General features: G+C 39.7%; 1 protein-coding gene across 2 annotated transcripts in view; it reads left to right on the top strand.

Annotated features, from left to right (window-relative positions):
* The first annotated feature begins 632 nt into the window (after positions 1-632).
* Positions 633-18,308, top strand: part of ITGA6 (integrin subunit alpha 6) — a 105,273-nt gene continuing 87,597 nt past the window's right edge. The window contains exon 1 of one of the 2 annotated variants that reach the window (XM_027678554.1): positions 633-652. The gene's annotated coding sequence lies outside the window, so the exon portion shown is untranslated. The remainder of the gene's footprint in view (positions 653-18,308) is intronic. The other variant, XM_027678552.1, reaches the window with a different exon arrangement.

Here is an 18,308-nt window from a genome sequence, read left to right as displayed (position 1 = left end):
AAAAAGGTATTCTGGATGGAAGCTGATCTAGGCTGACAGAAGTCATGCTGTGTAATTATCCTGATTTGAAACAGTAACAGAAGAGCAACTAGGCAAAGGGCATTACTGGACAGGTATGTGGAAAGGATTTTTTTTAAATGGTAAGCCAACAGAAACAAGTTTAACTGAAAGCAACAGAAAATCCATATGAGAGTGGCAAATATGGAGTGATGAGACACTGAAAAAAAGGACCATGTGCTGCAATGATGCTCCCTTTGCTCTGACTCCTGTCTTGATTTACAAGTGGTTTTTTTTGTAAAGCACTGTATTTCTTTGTGCACAGTGGGGAATGGAGTAGAAATCTAATGGTATTAAAGTCTCTAACAGTTGAGCAGAGCCTAATAAAATTAACCACAAACTAAAATCTGCTTTATCTTTGAAGAATTGTTATTAAATAGTAAAGAACAAATACTTTCAATGAGAAATTTGAAACAGGTACTCAAATCACTATCAAGTGAAGCTGTTAGAGAAACTGTGGTCCTCACTTTGTTTTCCTATTAGAAACGGCTGGAAGAAATGTGTTATCAACCCCCACTACTTCACTGCTGTAAAACTAATAGGAAGAGCAAAGCAGATACAAATTTTCTAGGCTTTCCTACCTGGAAAGGCAGAGGTCAGTAAATTGATGCTTTGTAAGGTGATGCCTTGGGTTACTCTTTAGCAATTTCTTTGCATAAGCAAGTTCTTCAATTTGTCTCTGGCACAAATTTGCAAATAAGTTTTTCTTAAAATGTTAATATATTTGACAACACTGATGACAAGACAGAGGGATATTATATGGCCTGAGACACTGTTTATCCTGTGTATTTGAAAGATCAGTGCTTTTCTGAACCTCAGAGAGATTCAGCTTAGCAGGAGCAACAGGGGAAGAGATAAACACAGAAGAGATACAGAGAAAATGAGGTAAATAGCAGGAAGTTAAAAACAAACAAACCAAACCCACCAAGCCCCTGTTAACAACAGAAAAAAACCCAACACTCTAATCCAAACAATCCATCTATGAAGGGAAGAAAAAAACCCCAAACCACCCTATGTCTTAAACCTGGGTTTCCTCTATTTTAAAGGTATTTTACAAATTAAGTTTTAGATATTTTTTTTCTTTTAACCTTTCTTGACTTGGAAGAAATAAATCTTGGTTGGGTACTGCAGTTTGAAGAGACATATTATAAATTACATAATCAGTATTTTATCTTCTAAGATAATGTAATTTTAGATGAACCTAAGGAACGACAGTCAACCATTTAATTGGCATTGTATGCAAGGCAGAATATACAAACTAAAGGTTACCATGAGGTCTGCAGCTATAATTACCATTGACCAAAGCAGACTTTTCATTTAATTAGCCCCCAGAGAAATAATGTTGCAAGGTTAAAGGTTACCATTTTTCAAGAAAGATGTCAATAAGGAATGAAGACTGCTTACAATTTTACAGGCTGTCTTGTCTCAGCTGTGCTTGAAATCTGATAGAGTTGGACCCTTTAAGTATGAAAAGGAACTATATTCAACTCATTCCTACTAAGAAAACCACCACCACCCTCAACCCCCTCAAAACCACAGAGAATTTTGAAGGTGGGAAGAGAAGACATACAAGTGGCTTTTAAATACCTTTAATGCTTCATCACGTTCTAGTGATTTTTTTTTTTTAATGTAAACATCTAAAGAACTGATGGGGAAAAATGCTGGAAGTACAGTAGTATCCCTTGATATAGAGGCAGTTGAGATTATTTGGGGTGCTAAATTTACAGCTGTATAAATTTGGGAAGAGAGAGGTTATAGCAACTTTTATGTCCTTAACAAAGGCTTCTTAGCTCTAAAATATGCTTCCCTGCTTTCATGGTTGGTTTACATTTGGTTATGATGAGAAAATTCTGAGAAGCTGTTTACTAGATACTTTCTAGTGTTGAGGTAAAGGGTTGGGATACACAAGCTTGTTGAGGCTGAGATACATAAGCTTGAGAAAATACATACTGTGACCAATGTCTTGTGCTGCCTGAGCATAGAAATACAGATAAAATTGTATACATAAAGAGAGTTACTTCTAGCTTTGAATACAGGGCGTTAAGGAGAAAAAATGTTGGAGAGCTTTCCACCTTTATTTAAAACTGTATCCATAGGCTCTGTGCAAATGGGATGTCTGACAACTTGCATTAATGAACTGAAAACCTTTTAAGTGGCTCTGAGATAGTTTTGTGGCATGACTTGATTCACATAAAATGGATGAATCTAAATATTGTCTAAAATGAGACTGCATCTTCTCCCTCTGGGTTTTTTGTTTGTTTGTTTTCATACCTTGGGATGAGTGTGATAGTTATGTGAAAGTAGAAAGCGCAAAGAGGAGGCACATTAACACCATATGCAGAAACCCCTTCCTGCTCCTTCTGGGGAAGGGCAGTCGGGATGCTGGAGCAGCTGGGGAATTTCTAGGCTCTGGTGTCCCTTGCAGTACTCAGATGCTTGTCCCCCAGCAGGCAGGGGTCGTGCCATGACACCGTGTGAAAAGCACAGGGCCACTACTGCAACACCGGCCCTCTCTTCGTTTGCCACTGATCAGGAAATCTACCTCTGCCCTTGAGTTGTTGCTGTCACCCTTCCTTTCGTGTCACCTCCTTCCATCTGTGTGCGGTTTTCTCCACTTTCTGTAGCAGGATAATCTAACACCTAGGTAGTGTGGGACAGGAGTTAACTCTACTGTGACTTGTTCATGCAGCAATTAGCACAGTGAGGCCTCAGATTAGTGTAACAGCTGCTATCTTGGTGAAGACCAGACGCTTCTCTGTGGATCTCCAGAATTAAAAGCACAGCCTTGTATGGATCTCAAGTTAAGTTCAGTAGCTGTCAGGCTCGAATTCTTGTCACATGGAGGGGCAGCACAGCTGAGTGATGGGCTGCATTCCTGAAGCAAACACAGTAGTACTGGCACTAGGGAGCTGCTACAAGGGGCCAGTGAAGGAAAGCACAAGTACTACAAATTTATTTGTCTGCAATGTGGGAAAAGTGTGGTGCCTTGCATTTTAATCCCTGAGAATGTATATATAGGCCATACCCAACCTCTCTGTATCTACTTTGGTTCGTATCCCAGTGATTCACAAGTCACTTTCCTTTACACCATCTGATTTTCAAATCAACTGCAAGATTCAGGATGTGATAGGAAACATCTTAAATGTTCACAATGAGCTCAGCTTTCCAATTTTCAACGAGTTAGAAATACATATAGAAGACAAAACATGGAAGTCCTACAAATTATCAGTGAATGCCTGTGTTCTTTTTTACAGGAAGTATGCTTTGGCTTACAGATCCCTCTCAGTACAGAGTTCCCCAGCAGTCTTGCTGGACAGTTTGAAAGTGATTACCTTGGTAACGCCACTTCCCACGGCCAAAAAAGCTTCAGGCAGCTTGTCTTAGTATTGCCTTTGTGCTCAATGCTCTTAACAATTACAGTGTAAGTCCCTAATTATCCTGCTTCACAACAACTTTGCTTCTCTCCTGCTGGAACACTTGAAAGGGTGCATCAAAATAGAATAAAGCAAGGATTTACATCTCTGAAACTTGTTCAAAATCAAGTCCTGATAACGGATCCAAATGCATTTCAGAAGAAAAAAATTTTGGTTATCAGTTTCCTGCTGCTACATCCTCCTGTTTTATGCTAGTATACACAGACACACACACGGTCTCTCTCTCTTCCTTTAAATCTCAGATGGGAATATGAATATGGTGCCACTTAAGAGTATAATGCTAGAACTACTAGACCCAAAAAGGGTGTGGCTAAGCGGGAGTAAGACAGTGATCACCTGCTTTTGCTGTCTGAGTTCCTCTCATGGTCTAGTTTTCAGGTGTAGAGCATCCAAAACTGTACAGAGATCAAAGAAACAGTACCTACTTGATTATTCTGAAAATTAGGTATTAGTTATTCTTCTGCATTCTGTTCCAAATACTGCTGTCCTGCCTGTCTTATGACAATGACAAATGTTTGTTTGTCCCAGGATTGTAAAACTTCAATAGGAAAGCTGCGAAGGTGAGGAGATGGCAGAGTTTGTGATCTTTACCTCAGAGGCAGCAGCAGAATGCTCCTAACTCAGTGCTAATTTGCCCTGCTTCAAGGATTGACATGAGACACTTTCTTAAGTTAAATTTGAGACTTTTGTAGTTGCTTTGCAGTTGAATTCAAGGACTTCCTGTATTAATAAAAACAAACAAACCCCACACTGAAGTAGCTCTTGCAACTGAGGAAAATGCTTCTGTGCATCATAGGCCTTGATGTCACCTCACATTTGACTGGTTATAGTACAACAAAGATCTGTGTTTCGGAGTCTATTGTAGATATTCCTTGTGGAGAGAAAGCAGGAACCTTTTGTTAGCCTGGGATGGTACTATTTACCTAGGTAATGTCTAGTATTATGGCCAAAAATATATTAGTATTTTTTAGAAAAAGTCTTGCTTGTCTTTACATTATTAGGAAGGCATATACCTTTGTTAGAGAAATAAAGTTACTGTTAAATGCTTCTTTTGTTGTTGATGGAAACGTGATGTGTCAAGTATGAATGTAAAAGATCTGCCATTCCACAATAGCTGTCTACAATATGTCCTGATGACAGTGAAGCCAAACTAATCTGCTGCATGCAGGTCAATATTTGCAACTGTTTAGAGAGCTTCCTTGATGGACATTTATATAAATAGTGGTTCATTGTCCCTTAAGTGGATGTCACCTCCTGAGAGACATAATCTCCCAGGGGGAAAAAACAATCATGGCAAACCTATAATCAGACCATAGACTGAGAGACATTAATTTTCTTTTTGTTTCACTGTGAATACCTTTTTCGTGTGCCTGACACCGATTTCTGTTTTTTATTTACGTTCTGTAATGTATGATTGCCATGAGACAGAGACATGTATATGTTTTTTTGTGTGCACAATTGTTATTGGAAATGAATAATTTTCTTTTTTTCCTGTGAAATACAAAGTCAAGTTTTAAAATCAGGACTATATAATTAAAATGCTAAGATACTAAACATTTCTGTGAAATTCGAGAGTTTGTACGGACTTGTGAACTACAATTGTGAATTAGTCCTATTTAGATATGGTATGAAAGAGCTGCCAGTACATTCAGCTTATCCTTAGCAGCTTCCCTGTCTTCTCAGGTCTTCTGCCAAACCCTTCCATAGTGCTAACAAGAGCCGTCTGTGCTCTTTCTCTTCTCTAACCCAGGCATCTGTAGATCACCAGGCTGTTCAGTGTTGAAACCTGCTTACAGGAATAGGTGATACATTTTTGTATGTGAGCATTTCTTTAAGAAAGAACAATGTTTGGATAACAATGCCTTACTGTGCACTTCAGGAAATTTATCTTTACTCTGTTTTTCCAGATTACTGATAGGTTTAACCCTCTGCTTGTCAACTACTGTGCTTCACATAAAATAAGTAGTAGCTTCACATTCCCTAGATGTTCCTTTGAAAACTTATCCAAATAAATGTTTTTGCTCCTCAATACCTTTGTGAGACAAAAAAAGTTTTGCTTCTGGCTCTTCTAGCCTTCCATTTTTAAAATTAGTTGTGTTGGGAAACTTCTCAAAAGAACTTCCATCTACACAAGTGGATTTTATTTATAGAAGAGTGGAGTTGGTTCTCCTGCAGGAAGGACAAATTTCTTCTGTCAGAAACAAATAAATAAGCAAATTAAAACAAGGAAAAGGTCTATTTTGGCTGTCCTTACTAATTAAAGAATGAAAAGGCAAAAGATGGGCAGGGGAAGGGAGATCAGAGTTTGATTTTCTGTTTGGCTTCAGTTTCTATTTTTCTGGCTCAATGTTAGGAAATCCTCTTCCTGTGCCCCTAGTGTCACGAAAGAGCAAGGGGAGAAATCTTGGGGTCACAGATGTCTATGGAAATGGTATTAACTTCTACCAGCAATGAGCAAGTGATTTGCAATGCTCAAGAGAGAGACTGACCTGTTAGCCCAAAAAAACACTGAGAGGGAAGAACTATTATGGCCATTTGAAAAAATTGTCCTGAAACCATCCTTCTTCTTTTGTGTTGTGAATGGTTCAAGCTTTAAGAGAATGAATTGTCTCCTGACAAGCTTGCCTGTCAGTCTATAATGCCAATAACATCCAGCCCTGAGGCGGCTCATCCTCAGCCTCCTGCACTTGCCTTGCTGCGCTGCAGGCCTTCCTTGGAGGCTCAATATGTGGGCAAGGCTCTCAGGAAGCAGGATGTGGTTGTTATTTGTATCTGCTTGACTTACTGTGTAACGTGTTACGGATTTGTGGGTCACTTCTTTCACTCTAGCTTGTCCTTCTCCCTCAACCTCCAGCACTTTAAGATGCCTGAGGATTTCACAAATACATTGCATGAGGGAAGAATACTCTCCTGTTGGTAGGAAATGTAGGTCAAAGGTGGGTGTCCCCTGTGCCAGAGAGGCACAGTTTCTGTACCTTGTGATGTTTGGGTTTCTTCTGCAATTTTACTTACATTTAGTAACTGAACAGTCCTTTAAAAAATAATTAGAGTTAGCAGTAGTTTATTTTTGTATACGTGTCTCTGTGTGTGTGATTTGTTTTGTTTAAAGCTACTCAGGAAACAATTATTAAACAAAATTTAAAACAAAGTAAAACATGTTTATGGCTTGATTATATACAGAAGCACAGCAGAAAGTGGCAGAATAAATAGACAAAAATGAGACTGGATTGATAAATAGCAGTAGGGTATTTATCAAGGGTAGACTGAAAGAAGGTAGAAAGAAGGGTAGTTTACAATTAAGTACTGTGTTGTGCACATAGCAGTAGGATAGTCTGTGATGCTCCCACGACATTTATGCTTGGCCATGTGAGGCTGTCAGTATCTTAGTATTTGGAACACCCCTACAAGTGGAGGATGTGCTATCCTGCATGACAGCTGAGGGATGGGAGAATGTAGTTTATTCAAGGTTACTCAGGAAGTCCAGCTGTTTGTCATTCCTTTGACAAAAGCACTGGAATTAATGTCCTGTTGCAGTGCTGGTGGACTCCTCTATACGCCAGCTCCTAGGCAATTGATATACAGCGAAAAGCTCTGCAAGTTTCCAGATTTTTGGACAGTGAAATGGCACATTTAGAATGAGTCCTGCCGAGGGTGTTTGTCCAGTTCACAGTAGCAGGTAGGGCTAGAGGAGGAATTATTCTGCAACACACAGCCACAGAACTCTCTGGAGTCAAGTTAATAGCTTCAGTCCCTGAATGTCCATTTCCTGAATCTATTCCGGACTCATCTGCAAGAAATCTTGTTGCCACTGCAGCGTCAAGGAGTCCTGGTCAATGCTGTGGTTATCGTCATCACTTTTCATGTATATACGAAGAGTCCATGGGCCTCATTTCAGAAACACCTCTTGTACAACAGGTAAAACTTTTCCATATTTAGAACAGTTACAGTTGGAAAAAAGTAATAATAAAATGTTTATGAACTACATTAATAACTTATTTTTTCTCTTGCTGTTACTGTTTTGTTGAACTCCCTGTTAATGCCAAGAAACTCACATTGTAATGTGTTGGTGCATGACTCCTCCTAAGATATCCTATCTATTGGATTGTGGCCCTAGACGAGGCAGAGATGTGTCTCGTAAGTGGCTTTTATCAATAAATTAACTCAAAGGTAATACTCCTGTGCTTCACCAGTGGGGGTTTTTTGTTTGTTTGTTCCATTTGCCCTCCATTTCTCCCACTAAAGGAGATGCCAGGGACAAATAGTTTTGGGCAATACCCTGTATCTGGTATTGTTTGGATGTTGATAATATTTCTCTGCAATGCAGCCTCAGGGATTGTCATATCCCCTACCCAGTGGTTTGCAAGGAACGCATTGGATAATGACAAACTGCAGTGCACTGTGCTTGGAGAGCTAATGAGATGAATTGTTCTTGAGCATCAGTACATATTTCATCTACACCTTTCATATACAGAAGAGGAGTTTTAACTGACATTGTATGTGTTTAAAAGGAAGTGAATTTTTTATGCAAGTGTAAGTACTACACAAACCATAATGATTTCATTATGTTCTCCAAACTCAGCATCAGGCTGTCCTTGGGGGAAATGGACGTTTTTAATGTAGGGTAAGAAATTACCAAAGGAAGTTGAGGATGCCCTTCTGAAAGGGTGTCATAAAGATGCTGTGACTTGATAGAAGGAACAGGTCTGATATATTCTCAGGCATGGCTTTATAATTGTTTCCTTGACACTAAGCACCTCTACTGAATGCTAAGGCTGAATGTAATGATACAGTAAATGTGCAGGAAATAACATTTCAATTTTGTCCTTTTTTGCCTTTTCTACATATTTGAAAAAAATGTCATGGAAATAGGGACACATAACCTCTATTTTAAAAAGGGAGAAAAAGGAAGACCTCAGGGACTACAGGATGGACAATCTCTCCTCAGTGCCCAGTAAGTACATGAAGCAGATTCTCATGGAAACTGTGCTAAGGCACATGGAAAATAAGGAGGTGATTGGTAACAGACAACGTGGCTTCACTAAGGGCAAATCATGCCTGACAAATTTGGTGACCTTCTACGGTGAGGTGACAGCATTGTCGGATAAGAGAGGAGGGACTGATGTCATCTATCTGAACTTGTTTAAAGCATTTGATACTGTCCAGAATGACATCCTTGTCTCTAAACTGCAGAGGCCTGGATTTTATTGATGGACCACTTGGTGGATAAGAAATTGGCTGGGTGATTACACTTAAAGAATTGTGGTCAATGGCTTGATGTCCAAGTGGAGTCAGTGATGAGTAGTGTTTCTTAGAGGTTGGTATTGAGACAATTGGGGTTTAACATCTCTGTTGGGGACATGGAAAGTGGGATTGAGGGCACCCTCACCAAGTTTGCTGATGACACCAAGCTGTGTGGTGCAGTCAACACGAAGGAGGGAGGGAATGTCATCCGGAGGGACCTTAAAAGGCTTGAGAGGTGGGACTGTGTGAACCTCTTGAAGTTCAGCAAGGCCAAGTGCAAGGACCTGCACCTGGGTCAGGGCAACTCCAAGCACAAACACAGGCTGGGCTGAGACGGGAGAGAGAACAGCCCTGAGGAGAAGGACTTGGGGGTGTTAGTGGACAAGAAGCTCATGACCAGCAATGTGCACTTGCAGCCCCAAAAGCCAGCTGTGTCCTGGGCTGCATGACTAACAGGTCAAAGGAGGTGATTCTCCCACTCTGCTCTTGTGACACCCCACTTGGGGTACTGCATGCAACTCTGAGGGCCCCAATATAAGATGAACATGAACCTGCTGGAGCGAGTCCAGAGGAGATCACGAAGATGATGAGGGGGCTGGAGCACCTCTGCTATGAAGACAGGCTGAGAGAGCTGGGCTTGTTCAGCCTGGAAAAGAGGTGGCTCTGGGGAGACCTTGGAGCACCTTCCAGCCCTAAAGAGGACCTACAAGAAAACTGAAGAGGAACTTTTTAGAAGGGCATGTAGTGACGGAACAAGGGCAATGGCTCTAAACTGAGAGTATGTTTAGACTAGGTATTAGGAATAAATTCTTTACTGTGAGGGTGGTGAGACACTGAAACAAGTTGCCCAGATAAATTGTGGCTGTCCAATCCCTGGAAGTGTTCAAGGCCAGGTTGAATGGGGCTTGGAGCAACCTGGTCTAATGGAAGGTGTCCCTGTCCATGGCAAGGGGGATTGGAACTAGATGATCCTTAAGTTCCCTTCCAATCCAAACCTTTTTGGGATTGGGCTACTTGAAAGACTGATCTTTTCTGACTACTGCTCTGAGTGGGAATGAATAGGGAAAATAAGAATTTTGACCCTTAGGAAAATGCTATGTCTCCTGATACTTTGAAAGTGGACATCAGCTGTTGGAAACCTTGAGCATTGCTATTTGTGTGAAAGATTGCTGTTCTGAATACTATAAAATATGCCAACTTGCTGAAGTTGTCTCTTCTATTGTATAGGCTCTTATTGTGTGTTCATCGCTGCTGTGTTTAATCATCCTGCAGTAGTAAATGAAGTGGTACTGTTCATGTCTGCCACATGCTTTGTCACTGTTCTCTTGCAGGGAAAGAAGTATATATAGTGAAATATTTTATATGAGATTTTTTGTAACTGTGTGTAAATACAGGCTTGCACATTTTGTTATGCACATATACTGAGAGGCCAAAATTTAAGAAACAATGGGGTTCATGACATTTCACAATTCAGCTGATTCTCAAGGTACCTTTGTCTTCTGCCCAGCTCAGCCTATTGCATCATGTTGCCTTTGCCAGAATACAAAAACTGTCTGCAGAGTTCTTGAGCTCTGGAGCAATGTTGGGTAGGTAGTGGCCCAATCTGAGGTTATTTTGGCAACACTCCACAACCCCAAAGAAAAATCTCAACAATGTAAAACTTTCTTTGCATGTCTGAGTAAAACTGCAGCTCTGCTTCCCTCCAGGTTGATACAAATTTCATGGACTTATTTCTTTGCACTGGTGTATGTCCTCATGACCCCGTGTGTCACACGGTGGAAATGAAGGGTGCTTCCTGAACTACAGGTGCTCTTGAAAGAAGAGTTGCTGGTTGTGTGTTGCAACCACAGGAAATATTTCAGTGTTTCTTCTTACCCCCTGCACTGTTCATCTCCTTCTGTTCCTCTGTTGTACTGCCTTAGACTGTTCTCTCTTACCAGAAAGTAAATTAAATACAGTGTTAATAACATGAGTAATACCAGTGCTTGGAAGTGAGTAGGAGATAGGATAAAGAATGTAGACTAGAGTGCCTTTATCCTTCTGGTAGATCTCTGCACTGAAACTGAGCTGCAAAATTTGTTAGTTGCTGGGAAAATGTCTTCTGTGTCTGTTTGTTGCTGCCATTATTAAGATCTGCTTTTGGAAATCAATGCTAATGCAATATTTCAAGGTGATCTAGAATCCACATGTAGACTGTGACTTTGCTTCAGCTATGTTGCAGGCACATTAGTGCAGATTAAATAGAAGAAGATAAAAGGCAAGTTGATGCAATCATATTTGCAGAACAATAGAAGTGAGAGTGATCAAAGGCAAGAAAATGGCTGGGTCACTTTGTGGAGTACTCCTCTCACTCTCTTCACTTGAATTGCTCTTAACAGTTTTCCAGGCTCTTTGGAGCAGGAATTGGAAGCACGGCCAAGATAGGTGTTTTACCATTATGCGTTAATTTTTATTTAGTGCTTAATAGCTGAGAACCAAAGAGTAGACCTTGTTCTTTAATACATGGCTGACTTATTACATACCTCTATAAATTCCTCTCATCAGCAGGACTTAAACATCAGCTGGTCCTGAGGTCTGAGATATTGAATGCCCCTTTGGTACGTGACAGATCTTTTGAAGCCTTTGAAGTTACTAAAGCCAAAAGCACTATTAAACTTCCAAATTGTTTGTAAGGTGTATAATGACCCATTAGAGAAAATGAGAAAGTTAGGGAGTAGCTGTGAAATGTCTGAGACCTACAACTGCTCCGTGTTGAACAAGTGGTGTTCACTGCAGCACCTCAATTTTCCTCCTGTAAAATGCTTTGAGGCTGGCAGCTGAAGGAGACTGTGGAAGTGTTTGGATTAATTATTATTTATCGTGATGTTATTATTGTGGCTACTGCTGCTATAATCTGATGTAGGTTCATTTATATAATGAAACAATTATCTTGTCAGTAGAGATTTCAGTTGCAGTTCAAATCTATTCCTGTGTTGAGAAAATGTAGAAACCTTCTTGTGACTTACTGTAGCACAAAGCCATTGCTGTCCTGGATTTCAGTGAGAACTGCTTAGTGAAGCAATGCACTCTGAATAGCTGATCTGTTCGGGGTTTTTTTGAGAAGCACTGGAAGTTTGGATGTACAAAGTCTTCAATATTTTTTAACAACTAAAATGAATCTGGCTTAATGATGTGTTCCTGTAGTCAAGACCACAGACCATTCAGCAGGTGTAGAAGAGACATTGGTAAAAACATTTGAAAGATGAAGTGCCAAATGTTACAATTCAAGAGAGAGGCTAAAGAGAAACCTTGGGGCTAAGAAGGAACTTGCTGTTTACTCAGACCTTTTCTTACAGAAACTGTGGAAGTCAGTAGTTTTTGCAAGAAGGAAAGGATTGATGTCAAAGGTGAAATGGCACTGGGGAAAGCTGAACTACTGCTTGATTTATGGCAGTCACCCACAGCACACTGAACACCAAGGGCTGCTGAGGTATCATGCTGCTGGCCTTAGCCACAGAAAAGGGTGAATAGTCTAGTTCTGAGGCAGACATCTAGGTTTTCTAAATATGACCCAAAATGTTGACATTTTGCTCTGTCCAGGGAGGTAGTTTGCTCCAGCAGAAATCTTGTATTGTTTTTATTAAAGACTCTAATGCCCAAAGAGAGAAAAATCACTCCTCATCCAAGACATACAAGTTTGGTTTTGTGACAGTTTGAGAATGAGGGCTTTCCTTAATCTTGTTTTTTATTAGTACTCTCCCTGGCTATTTTATTGTGTTTGGAGATGTTAATGAATCACAGCAGCATTGTCATTTGAGATGGGTTTGGTGAGGCATCCAGCAGGTTAGTGCCTGTGAGCTGACTGCTTGTGCTCCAGCCAGCCACAGGATCACCCTAGTCTTGCATAGGAATAAATAGCTTTACCTTCCCCCATTTTACAAATCTGCTGAGTGGGTCAGTCTGACTTCTTTCTTTCTTTGGCTTCCTTCCTTCCAGCTTTCACTCTGCTGTGCCTTTAAAATGCACTAGAGATGGTACAATACCAGTTTTACATAACAAAAGTAGAAGAGAAGGAGAAGTGAAATGACTTGACCACGTTCAGGAAGTAAGTAAGGCAAGAGACAGAAAATAAATTTGTTAATTCCCAGGTAGAGTCAGAACAGTTCCCACTCAGGCACCTGCTCTCTCTGACTTTTATAATTTCTTCCCTATACACATTTGAAGAAAGTTTCAGGACTGCATGCTTCCTTCTGCTTGACCTCAGTAGTAACCAAAGGGGTTTGAGATTTGAGCTATAGCTGCCTCTTTTCTTTGTTTAGCTACATTTTAAATACCAGCCAAACTATGTCAGATTTGTTACTTACCATTACTACTTCCGACTACCCTCAGCTACTTTCTTGTGTAGGCTAATAGAGGTACTTGAGACCAAAGTCTAGTAATGCAGTTTAGTTTCACAGCAGGTTTCAGTCCTGCCCTTAACCTGTTCACCTCCTCAACAGCTGTATCTGGGAAGCTACGCTTCCACTTTAAGATTAAAGACCCTTCAGAGATTACTTCCATAGTTTTGGATTATAACAAAAAAGCTTTTATTGCATAGCTTACCAAAAGTTCATTTAACAAACACGCAAATATTGCTTTGCAAAAGAAACACGGTATGGACAGAGAGATGGAGGAGAAGGAGTCTCAGTGATCAGTCAAGGACTTGTGGAAGGATTATTTGAAGGTGGCAAACATTACTATTTTTTTTTCCTCAGTAATGTCCAGAAAATAAACTGTATAAATTTCATGAAAGTAGGTGTGGACTAGATTCACCAAATTCAGAACTTCAGTCTTTATGCTTGCTTGTTCCACAGTTGCATACATTTTGAATGTGGGTGCCTGACATCCCTATCTCAAATGAAATGCTACAACATAACAATCAGAGCCTGCAGCAGTCAAGAAGACTAACAGGCTGAAGTGGAGCTATCATAACGTCAGAGCCTGTCACTTTGAGCAGAAAATACACACCTAAAGCTAGAGATTGCCTGATCAACCCTGCATCTGTGCTGATGCACATGTGTCTCTAAATGTTGCAGTGCAGCATTTTCTAGCCACTCTCTTTGGCAATTTTTAGTCATCTGAACTTGTGAAGGAATTGTTTTACTTGGGTGTTGGCTACACAATGGGATGATACACCGTTTAGTTTTGGCCGTTTTTTTTTTTTTATATAATTTTTGGCTCATTTAAATGCTCTCTTCTGCTTCAGAGTACTTGTATGAATTTGTGTACTTTTTTAATGCATAAAAACAGCTTCACAGTCAAATGTTTTCCTTCCATGCCAGTCTACTACTTTACTTGTCTCCTTTAGTGGTTCTTGTTCTGAGGGCAGGAAAGAAAGGGATGAATGAAGTTTCCATTTTATGCTCAGTTAGTTATCCAAAACACTTTGCTTTGTCTAAAAGCGTTATACTTTCCACTAGCAAGACCCCTCAGTCATAATTTAGTCTTTAGACATGATTTCCAAGAATTGCTTTATAGGCAACTTTTTAATGTAATTTAAAAGATTTCCCCATCAATCCTTACTGGCATTCTTAATCTGGAAAAGAAAATTGGCAACTGAAGAGCTCTCTTATGCTTCTGTGGTATAAACGTGACATCACTCATTCTTTCAGTGTTTATGGTGTGGGTTTTTTGTTTGTTTTGGGTTTTTTTAATCCTTTGCTAAAATTTTGCAGAAGCAAAACAAACAAAATTTCTAGGTAATGCAGTGAAGTTCAATGTTTTACTGCAGTGGTTAAGATACAGTGTTCTATCATGTCTGACTGTATTGCTCACTGATTTCCTTTCATTCCCAGATGTGAATTCTTATCATACTGTTTGCCTCTTCCACCCACTGCAATTACCTCAGCTAAAGTAAAGTTTCTAGAATCAACCATATTCCGTTTCATGATTGTTCTAAAGAAAAATCAGTCTCTCTCCTTACATGTTTGGGGCACCTCAAATAAATAGCAGGTCAAATTACTAATCTATTAGCTCTTTGTCTGCCATGGTATGCACAGTTAGTCATGAAATATTCATGCAATTCAGAAGAAAGCTTGAGAGGGGTGAGGGAAGGCAGCTCCTGAAATAAAACCACAGTATCATAAGGTCAATCAGCTTGCTGCTTTTAGATTCAAGCGCAGGTCAAACCTTTCATCCTAGAAACTTTGCCCAAGAATTATTTACTTTCAGCTGTCGAGCTTGTTAAATGATTACCTAAGTCTATAGTGTGCATTTTTTTCTTCACAGGAAGGGTTTTATAAATGACTTTTTTCCCCTAAAGGATTACATTTTTACAGTACATGGTTCTCTATATGTAAGCTTTTCTCAAGTCCTAATCCGACTTCAAATTAAATCCATTGGCAACTCCTGTTGACTTCAGAACAGTATAGCGCCTGTCTTCATGCATTTGAAGAAAGTCCATTCAGCAGTAGAAAGCACATTCAATGGCACATAGTTATAAGATTACTGGGTTTAAAAGAATATGAAGTTGCATATGTACATAAATACAAAACAAGATGTACTTGGTGTTCCTACTCCATCTCCTCATTCAGCTTTGGAAAATAAGGAAATGCATGATAAAAGAGGAGATAACATAGATTTTAAATAAAAAAGAAAAATAAGAACCAGTGTTTATGCTAAACTTATGCTAATATTGTGTTCATTAATATAATATCACAGTACGTTCTTCTGTGGACTAGCAACACACTTCCTTTCTGTTCTTGTGCTTTCTCATCAGTGTGAAAAATGTATAAGAGAAGGCTTCAGTTTGAGGGTGATTTTTCCTCTTTAAATACATGTATGTGCTAGGGAAGCTGAGATAGAATCCAACTTTTAATCTAGAGTAAAAGGCAACAAGGTTGACTCCAAGGTGGGTTGAAGAAAATTAATTTCACAGATTCAAGCTGATGCTTGTAGATGCTTGTGGCTTTTTCCATTATTTCAGGTGGACAAAGTGTTACCTGTCATCTTTATTTCAGCACCTCATTTATTTTGATTAATCTGGTTCAAAGTTTTGGAAACTTTGCAAATTACCACCTGAGGCCCTGATTTTATATTTATTGATTTTACATATTTATATAAATATATTTATAAATATATTAAAATGTATTTATTTTATTTTATATTTTTAGTATGTTGTGATGCACAGTTTAGTGACTCGTAGCAGTTGCAGGTGTTTAAACATGTCTGGATTTTTGACACAGTTCACAACAGTCTCTCAGGTTGGAGACTCAGACTAATCAGAACCTCAGACAGACTGAGGGTACATAAAATTGTGGAGTCATAGGAATATTGGCTAGAAAGAGCATTTAGTCCAGCAACCCTCTCAAGACAGAACAATCGCTGGGCCAGCTGGAGTTTTGTGTAGCTGCATTCTGAAAACCTCCAACGATGACAATTTAACCTGTTCCAACTTCTCCAGGATGGAGATGCTGGATTTATTTTCCCCAAAATATCCAACCTGGATCCCTGGCCTCAATTTCCAATTGCAGTTTGTTTTCCCATGTTTCAATCTTTGTTACTAAAGGAAGAGGTTACTCCGTCTCAACTGCCCTTGAAATAGCTGTAGGCTGCTGTTAGAACCTCCTATTGCCTCTAGATAAGCCTCAGCTAAACACGTTAGAAAGAACAAAATATTCTGGAGGCAAATTTTACTGTAGTAGAAAATATATCCTGTGGCACATGCCACACACCCATCATCAGTGGCTGTTGAAGCTGATGAATCACAGTAGAATAAAGCGTGATCCATAACACATGAAATTTCCACTGGCTGCCAGCCAGAGTTTTTCTTGAACAATTTACTGCTCCACCCTTTAGCAGGATACCCTGCCCAGCAGCAGGATCAGGAAGTGAGACATGGTTTTGTTTTTTGAATAAGAACCCTCGCTGACATGAAAAGAAAATGCGTCTAAATCCAACTACCTTTGTGCATCCTCCAGCGGAACTGACACATTCCTATAACCTGTTCCTTTTTTCTTAATGGTATGTGCAGCCCTTTGGTCCAACACACTAGAGATGGAAGAGTTGTGGGGAAATGGAGCCTGGTGTTGGATCCACCTACCTAGTGTGCTATTTCTAAAGAATCATGTTAAACACCTTCACATTACCCATTTGCAGATAGCACCTGGAGTGCTGTTGCTGTGATGTTTACAGCAAATATAAAGTAGTTCAGTAAAGTTACCAAGACTCTGGCTAAAAAAGATTTGCCACGTAACATATCCTGTCACCAGAGCAGTGTAATGTTTTTTGCCTATTGTAAATCCCAAAGAGGCAAATGCAATTACAGTTTAGATATTCTGAAGTGTTAAATTTATCTCAAGTTACTGCATTGCATGAAAATGCTGAAATGAACCCATTTGCAATATGTACTGCTCTTAGAAAACTGGTGCTGGTGCAAGAAATGTTTTCTGGGGTATTTAGGTACTGCTTTTTACATATGACAGAAGTGTTCATTCCTTGTGCCATGCCACTGACTATGCCTTGCAGTAAAGCATTCGTGATATTGCCATACAGAATTTAGGATTTTTAATGGGAAATATCTTTGTCATTGTGAGGATGTGGAAAAAAAAACATGGTACACTTTGAAAAGATTATTTTGTATGTGGGTATACAAACAAGATTTCCTTCAAGAAAAAGCAGATTTAGGAGGTTTTTGTAAAAGAATCTGGTTTATATCTGTGTTGACTCATAAACTAAGGTGCTATTGACTTTAAAAGTGCTGTGTATGCTGTTTCTCTACACAGTCTGCTGCTGTGACCATGAAGTAAAGATCAGGTGCTGTGCAGCCCACTGAGGTTGAAATCCCAAATGCTGTTCTCAGTCGTACATGATATTGGATAATGGCTGCATCAATTCCTGCCCTGGGAGGTCATGGGGACCTGCACGGCAATCCCTGTGGGAGCCTGCAATGGCCACCTCATCGCAGTGTGGGACACTCCCTCTCTGGATGCTGCTGTGGGCACACCGAGCCCCAGGCCCTTGCATACTCTGCCTCACAGAGCTGGATAGATCTTTCTAGTAAAATATTGGAGAGTGAAACACTGATTGTGCAGTTATGTCACAAAGCGAGCTCTAAAACAAGGATTGTTTTGGTTATTGTCTGAAGCATAACCTGCAAAGCCAAAATGAGGGGCAGCCTTCTGTTCTGTGCCAGCTTTCATTCCACCTGTATAGGAGGTCATCTCCACTTGTATTTCAAGTTCTGTTTAAATAATTTGGACATATGCTGCTATGGGATGCTGGCTCCTGACTCCTGTCAGAGGCACTGTGAGAATTGCTGGTGCACTTGCATAGAAAATTTCTGCCTTATTAGCATAAATAAATAGAAAACCACTGTGCATTTCCAGGGATTTGTGTGTTAATTATTACATTTTTCAGTTGAATCTGATCCATGGTGACATATCTACAAGGAAGTGTTAAATCTACAGATGAAGAGACTAGCGCAGTTCCTTAATGATTGTCATGATTCTTCTCATTTGTCACTGGAATCTGGAAAGGGCACTAACTTGCACACTGGTAGAAGATTTATTTAATATTCCTATATTTCCCTTCCTTGTCTTAGATGATTTTTCTTTCTTA

This window comes from Neopelma chrysocephalum, unplaced genomic scaffold, assembly GCF_003984885.1.
Source record: "Neopelma chrysocephalum unplaced genomic scaffold, ASM398488v2 Primary Assembly neopelma1_44, whole genome shotgun sequence".
NCBI lineage: Eukaryota > Metazoa > Chordata > Aves > Passeriformes > Pipridae > Neopelma > Neopelma chrysocephalum.
This window is presented reverse-complemented; position numbering and strand designations above follow the sequence as displayed.